This window comes from Sus scrofa, chromosome 16 (genome assembly GCF_054392235.1).
Source record: "Sus scrofa isolate SSC_HxYL_T2T_F1_AM1 chromosome 16, Sscrofa_HxYL_maternal_Yorkshire_Landrace_v2.0, whole genome shotgun sequence".
Taxonomy (NCBI): domain Eukaryota; kingdom Metazoa; phylum Chordata; class Mammalia; order Artiodactyla; family Suidae; genus Sus; species Sus scrofa.
This window is the reverse complement of record NC_139398.1, coordinates 88,187,772-88,200,933: the sequence shown is the minus strand read 5'-3', so window position 1 is coordinate 88,200,933 and position 13,162 is coordinate 88,187,772. Positions and strand designations below refer to the sequence as shown.

Sequence of the window (13,162 nt, the reverse complement as noted above, 5' to 3'; positions counted from 1 at the left end):
CTAGTGGTCCAATCAGAGCTGCAGCTGCCAGCCTACACCACAGCCATAGCCACAGCAACACAGGATCCAAGCCGCGTCTCTGACCCACACCGTGGCTCATGGCAATGTCAGATCCTTAACCCACTGGATCGAACCTACAACCTCGGGAATGCTAGTTGGGCTCATTATCACTGAGTCACAACAGGAACTCTCCCAAGGCTGTATTGATAGCAGTCCCCCAGTGCAGGGCGAAATCCTATCATCCAGGTATAATCATTGCCCCGCTCCCATTGATCTCAGAGGCTCTCAGGTCCTCAGCAAGGCCAGTGGAGGGACGTGGCAGGCCTGGGACCAAGGGGTGGGGTCCCTGGCCTGGACGCTGCCTTTGCCGTGGGTATCAGGGGAGCAGGAGCCACAGGCACCTCAGGAGTGATGGCGAGGTTATCACAGGGTCCAGAGGCCCCGTCCAGAAACAGGACCAGAATCAAAGACCTAGGTGCTGGCTGGAATCCCCCCAGGAACTCAGGCCAGGTCTTGCTCTGCCAGTGGGCAGGGCTCTGGGAGGAGTGTCCATCCCAGGACTTCAGAAAGGCCTGCCTCGTATTTAAACCTCCCGGGAGTTCCCGTCGTGGCACAGTGGTTAACGAATCCGACTAGGAACCATGAGGTTGCGGGTTCGATCCCTGCCCTTGCTCAGTGGGTTAAGGATCCGGCATTGCTGTGAGTGTGGTGTAGGTCGCAGACGCCACTCGGATCCTGCGATTCTGTGGCTCTGGTGTAGGCTGGCAGCTACAGCTCCAATTAGACCCCTAGCCTGGGAACCTCCCATGTGCCGTGGGAGAGGCCCAAGAAATGGCAAAAAAAAAAAAAAAAAAAAAAAAACCCTCCCAAGCCCTAGGACCAGGGTGCTGTTTGCTGGAAAATGAGACAAAACTGCCTCTCTCCTGTCACCCCTGTGATAAATGTCACTTGCAGACAATCAAATCGAAGCCCTGCAGGGTCTCAACAGATACAGACCGAAGCGGCTGTGGCCTGTTCTCGCCTTGTGGGACTGAGCTGGGAAGGGGGTGGGGGGTGAGGGGAGCATCTGAAGCCTGGTGCTGGGACCGAGCTGCGAGGAGCCGCAGAAGCAGACGTGGAAAGACCCAGGCAGCGCTGACAGTAACGAATCTCCCAGCTGAGGATCAAGACGGCACGGGTATCGGGTCTGTCTCAGCTCCAGTTTTCATGGCTGTAATGGCCGCACTGGGCAGAGGACCATGGGTGATGGCAACTGAGAAATGGTCCAGGTCCAGGGCTGGAGGTTCGGGGCCTGCCTGTCGGCCGCCGTGCTCCAGCCCAGATCCAAGCCATGCAAAGTGCGTTCACTTAAGCAAAATAAACAGGATTTCTTGGACGTTAGTGGGAGCAGGGTAGGCGTACCTGAGGACTGCCTCCAGCCTACTGCACTCCATGAAAATGCACCTGCGCTTTTGATTCCACCGCATAAATAAGGCCCTGGGTGGTTTACTGTGTTTATATGACCGGATACGTCTTTTCTTTTTGTCTTTTCAGACCTGTCTTTCTCTACTGCTGTTTTGGGTTTCCTTGCAAATCATCTCCTGTTGCAATTGCATAGCTCCCACAATGGGATGCTTCTATAGAGCTGCAAGGAGTTTCTGGACCTCTTTTCAAGTGTAAATTTAGAAAACCCTGATTTGGGGCTATTATCGTGGCATCAGTAGCCAGTCTAATTCACCTTCAGTAAAAGATTCAGATAAAGCTGTTAAATGAACTCACCCAGAGCAGAATGAGCCCCAAAGAAAACCACAAAACCAAACCTCACAGCCCTTTCTGAGTGCTCAGTACAAAGGCTAGGCGGGCAGCTTGGCAGCGAGGGGCACAGCGGGCTTGTTTCCTTCTGCCTAATTGCACTCAGCATCCTGTGTCTGTGTCCACGCGGACCGCAGAGAAGGGAAATGCAAATGCACATGCCCCTGCCAGCGCTGCTAAGTGAGCTTTTCTGGGAGAAAATCTACACACACCATGAGCCTAACAAGGGCAGCTTTGCCGGGAGAAAGGAGAAGTTCTGCCTCCCACCTTCTCTGCGTACTGCAAAGCCAAAAGGGGTGCATCTGGCTCTTAGGACACGACGTTGAGAGAGGGTGCGATGTTCTATGCACAGGACCAGTGACAGAGTCTTCCGGTCTGGTGCGTGGACTTTTCCCAAGGAGTCTCCACCTTGAGCCCCTGCAGGATCTCACCTGGGTCCCTCCCCAAACTGATTCTCAACTTCGCTCCCTGCTCCAAGGTGGTAGAAGTGAAGCAGGCATCTGATGTCACCTTGGGGTCAGCTTTGGGCATTTGCTTCTATTTTATCCCCTAAAGGACCTTTGGCCCCTTCCCCTCCTAGTGCTTCCTGCCTTCTGTCCTGAATTGCCAGCTGCGGGCATCTGGTGCAAATTGGACTGTGCCACCTGCAAAAATAGTCAGGGACATCATCTCTGGTCACTGCTCCAATGATGCAGAAGCACCCATGCACACTAGACCAACCCCGTGTGCAGCCTGGGTTCTGGGGATGGGGTCCTGGGGTAGCAGAGGGGCGTGGTAAAGGCTCTTGGGTCTGGGAGGGCACTGGTGGGCAACCTCGTTGGGACGGAGAGGGGGCAGCTGAAGGGCCGAGGCGTGTGCAGGATCCACTGTGCCTGCTGACCCCAGGCTGTCCCCAGAGCAGGTGCTTCTGGTGGTCTCCTCCCAGGCTCCTCTGAGGTGCTCCTGGCATCTTCCTGAAAGCCAGAGCCACAGCAGCAGGTGGGCAGGTGGCTGTGTCAGAGCTGAGCTCACTCGTCTTTCCTGCCTCCTGCCGTGGTCCCCTCTTCTGCCTCGTGACAGATAAAACAATGGCACCAGATTAAAGACCCTTCAGAGCAGAGAGGGGCGCGGCCACATCTCTCCCTCCCCCCGGGGGCAGGGGCTGGCTTGAGGGAACCTACCTGAGTGTAGGGCCTGGCAGTGTCAGGCGGAGGCATCAAGTTTAGAAGAAATGGCCTCTGAGCCAATTAGCACCTCAGCCTGTGGCCTTGATGTTAATTTATCTGTGTGTCCCATCACTGTCCCTCCAAGCTCGCTCATAGGATCAATTATCACTTTCTCCTGGTCCCAAGAAAATTGCCACTGACTAAAGGAAATGGAGGCACTGTCCCTGGCCTCTGGTCAGATGACACCTTTAATGAAAGTCACGCAAAAGCCTTTTGAGTGTTTCACACCATTAAGGGAAAAAAATAAGAATGACACTCAATATTAAAAACGTCCCTTGGGATTTGAGTCTCTGTTAAGCAGCTCTTAAAAAACAGTTGGTTTTTCTAGCATATTATCTTGACTTTCACTAGATAATAAGATGACCTCAACTGAACTTGGATCAGTGGTTTTATGTTATTTTTCTAAAAAGTAAACTTTTGTATTTTCCCCTGCATATGTGTGTGTGTCACTGAATATATAAATGATGGGAATGCATTCATTTTTATTAAGGAGAGTGTTATTTTGTTAAAAATAAACCCTCCTGGAGTTCCCGTTGTGGCTCAGCAGCAATGAACCCAACTAGTAGCCATGCGGATCCTTGGCCCCTTTGATTCCCGGCCTCATTTCGTGGGTTAAGGTTCCAGCAGAGCAGCGAGCTGTAGCGTAGGTCGCAGATGCAGCTTGGATCCCTGGTGCTGTTGTGGCTGTGGGTGTAGGTCGGCAACTCCAATTAGACCCCTAGTCTGGGAACTTCCATGTGCTGCCCTAAGAGGCAAAAACAAACAAACGAACAAACAAACCCATCTGCATTTTTGAACATGGATATAAAGATTTAAAACCTGATACATATTTTGACAAAGCGATTATTTTTTTTTCTAAGCAAGTCTTTAAGCCTTTATGCTAGACAATAATTAAGGATGCTGCAAATTATATATACAAAGATATTTATTACATGTTTTTAACAGCAAAAATTAGAGACAATTTATAGATCTACAAAGACACTGGTTTGATAAACAGCAGTGCTTTTGCAACGCCTTAAAAACTGCATTGTGGGAGAGGACTTAATGACATAAATAAATCATTAGCTTAGCTCACTAAGTTAAAAGAACAGGTTACACAACAGCGTTTACCATACAATACAAAATTTGTAGGAAAAAAATGTGTATACAACCAAAGGAAAGAAAGTATGTAGAGTTTTTAAAAGCAGATTGTTTTGGAGTAGTTTAACGGTTGATACTTTTCATTTTTCTTCCCTGCACTTTCTTCCTTTCCCTGTTCACAATAAATATGCCTTACATTTGGCCGGCAAAAAATAATACCGATCATACAAAATTACATTTCTTTATGGACAGCTTATCTAGGTTTAATAGCCTTATAGGATGTGATGGATATTCATTACACGGCGTCTATTTAAAGTATACAACTCAGTAAAGTCTTGACATGTGAATACCCCTGAAAAACCCCGACCATAATCAAGACAACAAACACATCCATCCCTGTTAAATTTCCTCACCCCTTTGGCAAACTGTCCCTCCAGACCTTCCCAGCCCCTGCCTCACCCTTTGCATCTAGGCAACCAAGCATCTGCTTCCTGTCCTTCTGTCACTTTTGATTAGGTTCCGTTTCCCCAAAGCTTATATACATGGAGTCACACGCGGCACGTGCACGTCTTGGGTCTGCTTTCTTTCACTCTGTGGGATTATTTAGAGATTATTTCAAATTGTGGTGTATCTCAAAGTTTGTTCTTTTTTATTGCTCTGTAGTATTTCACTGTATGGATGCACCATCTGGTCATCTGTTTACCTGTTGATGGGCATTTGGTTTGTTTCCAAGTTTTCTTTTTTTTTTTAATTTAAGAAGGAACTAGTATCAAGGTCTGTGTATAGGTCTTTGTAGAGATACATACGTTCACCTCCCTTGGATGACTACATGAGATCAGGATGGCTGGATCATAGGATAGCTGTATTGGACCTTTGAAGACACCGCTGTGTTTATGTCCAAAATGGTTGACGTTTTACATTCTCAACAGCAGGGAATGAGAATCGCTCCATGTCCTTGCCAACCCTTGGCAAGTCAATCTCTTTATATTTTTGCTGTTCTAATATCAGGGCAGTGGTATTGCATTGAGGTTTTTACTTTGTGTTTTGCTAAAGACTAATACTGTCGAGTATTTTTATGTGCTCCTTTATCCTCTGTGTATCTTTTTGGGGACGTGTCTGTTAGATATTTTAAGGAGGGAATATTCCTCAACTCATTCTGCGAGACCAGCATTACTCTGATACCGAAACCAGATAAAGATGTTATAAGAAGAGAAAACTACAGATAAATATCACTCGTGGGCATGGATGTATACACTCTAAGCAGAATTTTAGCAAATCTAATACAAAAATATATAAAAAAGAATAATACCTTGTGCCCAAGTAAGGTGCATTCCAAGTTGCAAGGGTTGTCTAACATCAGTCATGTTAACCAACTAAGAAAGACTGATAATCCCAACAGATAAAGAAAGTTCTTTTTCCTTTCTTTTCTTTTTTTTTTTTTTTTGTCTTTTTGCCTTTTATAGGGCCGCTCCCGTGGCATATGGAGGTTCCTAGGCTAGGGGTCTAATTGGAGCTGTAGCCCCTGGGCCTATGCCAGAGCCATAGCAACGAGGAATCTGAGCCGCGTCTGTGACCTACACTACAGCTCATGGCAACGCTGGATCCTTAACCCACTGAGTGAGGCCAGGGATCGACCCCGCAACCTCATGGTTCCTAGTCGGATTTGTTAACCACAGCGCCATGACGGGAACTCCCATGAAATTTCATTTAGCAATATCTATTCCCGCTAAAAAAGACTTTCAACAAATTAGAAAGAAAGGGAATTTCTTCGATTTGATAAAATGCAGTTATGAAAAAACTATAGATAACATCTTACTTCCTGGGGAAGATTGGACCCTTTCTTTCTAAACTGAGGAGAAAGCACAGGGAGCCCTCCTCTGCCACTTTTGTCCAGGATTGAACTGGGGATGCTAACCAGTGTGATAAAGCAAGAAAAAAAGTGTGCTCTGGTTGGAAAGAATTAAATTGCCTTTATTCTTGAATGACACAATTGTCTATGTGGAAATTTTGGTGGACTCTACCAGAAAACTTCTAGAACCAATGAATGACTTTAATAAGGTTTCAGGATAAAAAATCAGTTTATGAAAATCCACTATATTTCTAAATACTAGCTTTGAACAATTAAATGTTGAAATTAAACAAACAAACAAATACCTTGGGAGTCCCTGGTGGCCTAGCAGTTAAGGATACGTCATGTTTACTGCTGTGGCATGTGCTTGATACCTGGCCCAGGGAACGTTCACATGCTGTGGGTGAGGCAAAAAAAAAAAAAAAGAGAGAAAGACAGACTTCATATTAAAACCCATAAAATATGGTTAATAGAAATTTATAATAAATGGATGATTAGATAGGCTATATTCTTGGATCAGAGATTCCTGAGAAATGGATTCTCCCAAATTTCTATAGATTCCAATTAATTCCCATAAAAATCCAATTATCCTTTCACTTTGTAGAAGCTGACTGATTCTAAATTTCACATGGAACTTCAAGAATCTAGAATAGGAGTTCCCGTCATGGCGCAGTGGTTAACGAATCCGACTAGGAACCATGAGGTTGCGGGTTCGATCCCTGCCCTTGCTCAGTGGGTTAACGATCCGGCGTTGCCGTGAGCTGTGATGTAGGTTGCAGACGCGGCTCAGATCCAGCGTTGCTGTGGCTCTGGCGTAGGCCGGCGGCTACAGCTCCGGTTGGACCCCTGGCCTGGGAACCTCCATGTGCCACGGGAGCGGCCCAAAAAATGGCAAAAAGACAAAAAAAAAAAAAAAAAAAAAAAAAAAAAGAATCTAGAATAGCAAATATGGCTTTTGGAAAAGAAGAAAAAAGTTGGAGGATTAGAGTATATTCTTTCAAGACATCATGAAGCTATAGTCATCAAACAGTGTGTTGTTGGTGTAAAGATAAATAAATAGGAGTTCCCGTCATAGCTCAGCAGTTAAAGAACCTGACTAGTATCCATGAGGACCTGGGTTTGATCCCTGGACTTGCTCAGTGGGTTGGGGATCTGGCGTTGCCGTGAGCTGTGGTGTAGGTTGTAGATGTGGCTTGGATCCTGAGTTGCTATGGCTTGTGGTGTAGGCCGGCAGCTACAGCTCCAATTCAACCTCCAGCCTGGGAACTTCCATATGCTGCAGGTGTGGCCCTAAAAAGCAAAAATAAAATTAAAAAAAAAAGATCAGTGGAATAGAGTCCTGAAATAGGCCTGCACACATACAGAGAACTGAACTCCGAAAAAGATATGAACCTCCAAAAAGTTGCAGAAATGATTCATTATAGAAACCACACTTTTGAACAGCCATATATAAAACAGAAAAAAAATCTTCCCCCTGTATCTTAGACCATACACAACCAATAATTCAAAACAGACTGTAAACTTCAATCTAAATCCACATCAATAAGCCTCCTAGAGGAAGAAGTCTTTGTGATGATGGGTTTGGCAAAGATTTCTTAGACAACAAAATCAGGATCCCCAAAAGGACAAATGAACAAATCCTATTTTATAAAATGAAAAATATTTGCTTTTTGAAAAGTACTCAAGAAAATAAAAATAAAAACCACAGACTAGGAGAACCTATTTGCAAATCTCATATCTGATAAAGGACTCACATCCAGAATATGTAAAGAACGCTCAAAACTCAATAATATGAAAAAAACAATTCAAGAAAAAATGTACAGTGGTTATCTTTAAAATTACAGTTAACCATTTGATACATATACGTATAAAAGCACTGCTGTTATTTCAACAATCAACTACTGAGTCAGAACTAAACAACGACAGATATTTTTCATGCTTCAAATAGCTGGCATCTGAACTTGTATTGAAAATTCTTTTTGTTTGTTGTTTTCCACTTAAAATTCTCAGTGGAAATGGTAGGTATGAGTCAGATATTCCAAGTCTCAATTTTATGACTCACTGGCACCTTACCTTTGCTCAGAAATATAAGACAACATTCAAACAAAATATAATTGAGTTCCCTTGGGTAGTTTTTGTCCAGTCGTATTTTGATCATTCTCTCTGTGAAACGGGAGGTTTCAGAATGACAAGGATTGGGGGAATGATGTGACTTGCCAAGATAGCTCAGGAGATGACAGACCAGTAGAAGGACCATCGTGTCTTGACATTCCACCCCGTGCTTTCCTATAGACCACTGACTTGAAAATAAATTTTACGATGCTCATGCATCCAGGTCCTTGTGTTTTAGAATTCTGTAAATTATATGTATGTGGTTGGGTGGTTTTAGATTGTCTAATAGATAAAATGGGATATAAATCTGATGGGATATCATCCTGAAATTTTGTTAAGGTGATCTTCAAGTTGAACTAAGGGTTTATTTTTGTCCTAGCCAGCTGAACATGCTGAGATGGGAATGTCCTTTGAAGCCTGTTCACTGGATCTTGACATGTTATAGTTAATTATCCAAAAGGATGGAATTTTCCTGGACTTTCCTGGAGTCTGGTGAGCCCTCAGTCAAGGAGGTATTTCTTGAGATTGTTTTGGCCTTACTAGAGTGTAAGATTAAAGCTAATACCAATAATTTTCTCGTTGTGTTGGCAGCCAACTTATGATCAGGTTGATAAAAGCAGACATACACATTTGGGAATTTGATCTTTCAAATTAGAGCATTTTCTGTAGTTCATGATATATGAGAGTCTAGGGTCCTGGGAAAGCAACCAGGCTCATTAGGTGGCATCACAGGCAGTGACCCTTAGGCAACTCAGAGGCCAGGGAGTGGGGGATCTTTCTACCAGAACTGGATGGTCCTCCCGCATGAACTGATGTCACCCCTTGCTGATTCGTTGCTGCAGAGGAGGCTGGACCAGAGAGAAGACTGTATCTGAGGGAGTAATAGGGTAAGAGATGGTGTTTGGGGCACTTGGAGAAGCAGAAGAGAATTAAATTTGCTCATGGGCCCAACTTCTGATGCTACTGTGCAGCATGGACTGTGTTGCCATAGTAACATTTCAAGGCACGTTATTTCCAAAGACAGAGCAGACTCCTTGAGGCACCATGTGTTTTCTTACCTGAGTGGATTGGGCTGGTACCTCCAGGGGGCAGAACTTCACGCACAAGGGCCTCCACCCCTGAGCTCACCACTCTTTGTTCACTTGTGGAGCTTGCATTTGAGGTCTGTTTTTAAAACTTGTTTCCTCTGGATATTTATTGGCATGTGTTGGATTTCCTGATAGAAATGTCTGTGAGTCAGGTGGGCCCTTTGGGGAAAGAAGAGAAGAGCCGATGCTCCTGGCAGGCCTGCCACCACGTGGACACGCCTTTACTCTTGGTTTCCTCTTTACAACACAGGGAGGGGGTGTTCTCAGCCTGTTTTACAGATGAGGACACGGAGGCTCAGAGAGCTGGTTGAGGGATGTATCTAAATTCACAAAGGCAGTCAGCAGAGGAAACTGGCGTCAGATCCAGGTCTGTTGTGTCTTAAAGCCAGTACTCTTTTTAGGTTTATTGCTTGAAACAATTATTGGTTGAATATTTACTACATAACTGGCACTGTTCAGGGCGCTGGAAATGTAACAAGGAGCAAAACAAAGTTTCTGCTCACACAGAGCCTCCACTCTAGTCGATGAGACAGACAGTAAACAAGATACATGTTATCATGGAAATGCAAAGGAGGAAAAGAAAGCCAGGAAGGATGATGGCAGAGCCCTGGGACAAGGACTGGGATTGTAGATAAGGTGGCCAAGGAGCGAGGAACAGGCTGTGTGGCCGTCTGGGGAAGAGCTGTCCACGCAGAGGGCACAGCAAGTGCAAAGGCCCTGAGGTGACGTCTTTGGGGGACTGTGTCTGATGTTTAAGAAACAGCCTCAAGGAGTTCCCATCCATGGCTCAGTTGGAAACGGATCTGACGGATACCCATGAAGACACAGGTTTGATCCCTGGCCTTGCGCAGTGGGTTAAGTAAGGATGTGGTGTTGCCGTGAGCTGTGGTGTAGGTGGCAGGAACAACTCGGATCTGGCATTACTGTGACTGTGACTAGGCTGGCAGCTGCAGCTCCAATTCAACCCCTAGCCTGGGAACCTCCATGTGCTGCAGGTGTGGCCCTAAAAAGACAAAAAAAAAAAAAAAAAAAAAAAAAAAAGAAAAAAGAAAGAAAGGAAGACAAAGAAACAGCCTCAAGGAAGTGAGCAGCAGATACAATTTTTACACCCAGGGTTCCCTTAAGGATTTTTTAAATAACAAGATAAGAGTGTATTAAAGCTATATCAAAGTATATATGATAGGCGTTCCCATTATGGTGCAGAGTAAACGAATCTGACTAGTAACCATGAGGATGCAGGTTCCATCCCTGGCCTCGCTCAGTGGGTTCAGTATCCAGCCTTGCCGTGAGCTGTGTGGTGTAGGTCGCAGAGGCGGCTTAGGTCTGGTGTTGTTATGGCTGTAGTATAGGTCGGCAGCTGTAGCTCCAATTTGACTCCTAGCCTGGGAACCTCCATATGCCGCAGGTGTGGCCCTAAAAAGCAAAATAAATAAATAAATAATATATGTATATAATAATAAATAATATATCTTGCATGTCATTCGTTGGGTAGTTTACAGATTATTGGACTCACTTTTTCCTTTTCTATTTTCCATCAAGTTCTATCACAGGTGATTAGATATAGTTCCCTGTGCTACACAGCAGGATCTCATTGCCCATCGACACCAAACGCTATCACTGGCATCTACTAACCCCAGACTCCCAGTCCATCCCACTCCTTCCGCCTCCTCCTTGGCAACCACAAGTCCGTTCTCCACGTCCATGAGTCTGTTTCTCTTCCGTGGAAAGATTCCTTTGTGCCGTATGTTAGATTCCAGATATAAGTGAGATCATAGGGCATTTGTCTTTCTCTGATTTGCCTCACTTACTACGAACCTCTTTAGTTGCACCCATGTTGCTGCCAGTGGCATTATTTTGTTCTTCTTATGGCCGAGTAGTTTTCCACTGTATGTATCTACCACATCTTCTTCATTCATTCGTCTGTTTAGGTGGGGCGTTGAGGTTGTTTCCATGTCTTGGCTATTGTGACGAGGGCTGCAATGAACATAGGGGTGCATGTGTCTTTTGCATGGAAAATTTTGTCCTATGTGGGTATTTGTTATTGTTACTTTTCTGGATCTTAGAACTTTTCAAGTGAAAAACATGGATATTCCTGTGGCTGAGAGTTGGAAATAGAGCTGGCCTTGGAGGTCCCATGATGGGAGCACGAGATTAAGGGCACTTGACCGAGGCCCACAGCAGTGGGGACTGGCATGAAGGGGCACACCTTCGTGGATGGGTGGAGGCGGTTCCATGGGATCCATCGCCTTCTGAAACTGTGATATTTACAACACCCTAAATTCTGACTCTGGTTCTGAATGATGTATAGACGCTTTTCCCAGGGACATAAACTGAACGTTTCTGCAGTTTATTTTTATTTATTTTTGTTCAGTTGGTTATTTTTTTTCTCATTGATGCTGGTGAATATTCCCGTAATCAAATCAGGGTGAAGGAAAGAACAAGGTTAAAAATATGGGAATTTCAGGTTTAAAGAAGGAAACTTGAATATGATACATTTCTGCTTCTACCTACGAAAAAAAGTTTCCCAGTGCTTTTGCTCATGTTCTATGTCATTCAATAGATTTTAAAAGGCAGCTCCCAAAACTCAATGAGAAACAAATGCATATTTCATCATATTAGCCACCTATAGATTCTAATCTTTCATCGTTTCATGCAAATTTGTGATATTTACATCAAGACAAATACTCTGTGCTTTCCAGAGTTATTGTGTTAGTATAGCTGCGGCTTGCCGGTGGGTTGAATGATTTGGACGGAGAAGGAGGCTACCTGAAGTTTTAACCAGTAGAGACCAAGATTGGCTGCTAATAAACACATTTTCATTGTGAATAAACGACTTTTCCCATCTAAACATGACACAGGATTTGCAGCTTTATAAATGTAGAACTTTTATTTGGGGGTAAATGAATTTAGTCTTCCTGGTCAACTTTATGTCTCTTTTTGATTTGACTTTATACAGACATGGAGGTTGGCATCAGGTGATTACTTCGTATGCTTTATTATACTGAAATCATAGATTTCCATTGGGGGAAGGCTGAAAATTACCATGTCAAATTCCCTCACTTGATAATTGATGACAGAGAACTGGCTCAATATCACTCAGTCCATCAAAGTGAACACTAACCTCAGCTAAGGTCCTTTCCACTGTCCAATAGCAAAAGAGGAGGAGGCTGGGACGGCCTGGATGAGGGGCAGGCAGGTTCGATGAGATGCCCAAGCCCTGTTGGTGATGACTGTGCAGACCAATGATGGAGGAACAGAAGGACCCCACCAACCAGCCCCATCTCTTCGTGCTTAGAAGACGGGCCCGTGGCTCAACCCTGGGAAGGAGAAAACAGGTGAACCAACATTATATTTTCAGCTGTCTTCTCACAATGAGCAGCTATAGGAAAAAGCAATGACATTTCTTATAGCCTGAGTTTTGAAGGGGTTGTCTTTCCTGTGAGTCATTTAGATAGCAAAGTCTTCACAGGTTGACCAGATGTTTGGCTCTTCGGACTGGGGTATGAATAAGATTATTTCTCCTAAAGCACCAGACGAAAATCAGTTTTTACCATGATTTACCGACGTGTCGCTGACACCGTCATCCTGTCACTTACCCAGAAGGCGCCTTCACTCCTTCTCCTCCTGCATGTCGTTCGTTGGGTACTTTATAGATTATCGGATTCGCTTTTTCCGTTTCTATTTTCTTCATCTGTTTGGGATCCTAAAGGACTTTTGCTTTGAATCCCTTCACTTGCCCCTCCGGTAGTCGGTATGTCGCTAGGCTGTGATGTGCTCTACCTGCTGCTACTCGTGTTCATGTGCCATCTCCTCCCTTGAGACTGGGCACGGCCGTGTGAACAGACAGGGCCAATGGGACGTCATCAAGGCAGATGCGAGAGGAGGCTGACTGAGCTCTGATGCTCTGGGCCTGTCCTGTCGGAACCCTCCCCCTTGGGATTCCCGCCACGCGGTGAGGAAGCCCAAGCATCCAGGAAAGGCCCCCGCACCCGTGTGCTGGAGCTCCCAGCAGGCAGCAGTAAAAATAACCACACTGG

At 45.0% G+C, this 13,162-nt stretch overlaps 1 long non-coding RNA gene across 1 annotated transcript in view; it reads left to right on the top strand.

The window, feature by feature from the left end:
- Positions 1 to 13,162, top strand: part of LOC146395709 (uncharacterized) — a 119,375-nt gene that overhangs the window by 102,924 nt on the left and 3,289 nt on the right. The window contains exon 5 of the long non-coding RNA XR_014831070.1: positions 12,278 to 12,460. This is a non-coding gene — a long non-coding RNA (uncharacterized LOC146395709). The remainder of the gene's footprint in view (positions 1 to 12,277; positions 12,461 to 13,162) is intronic.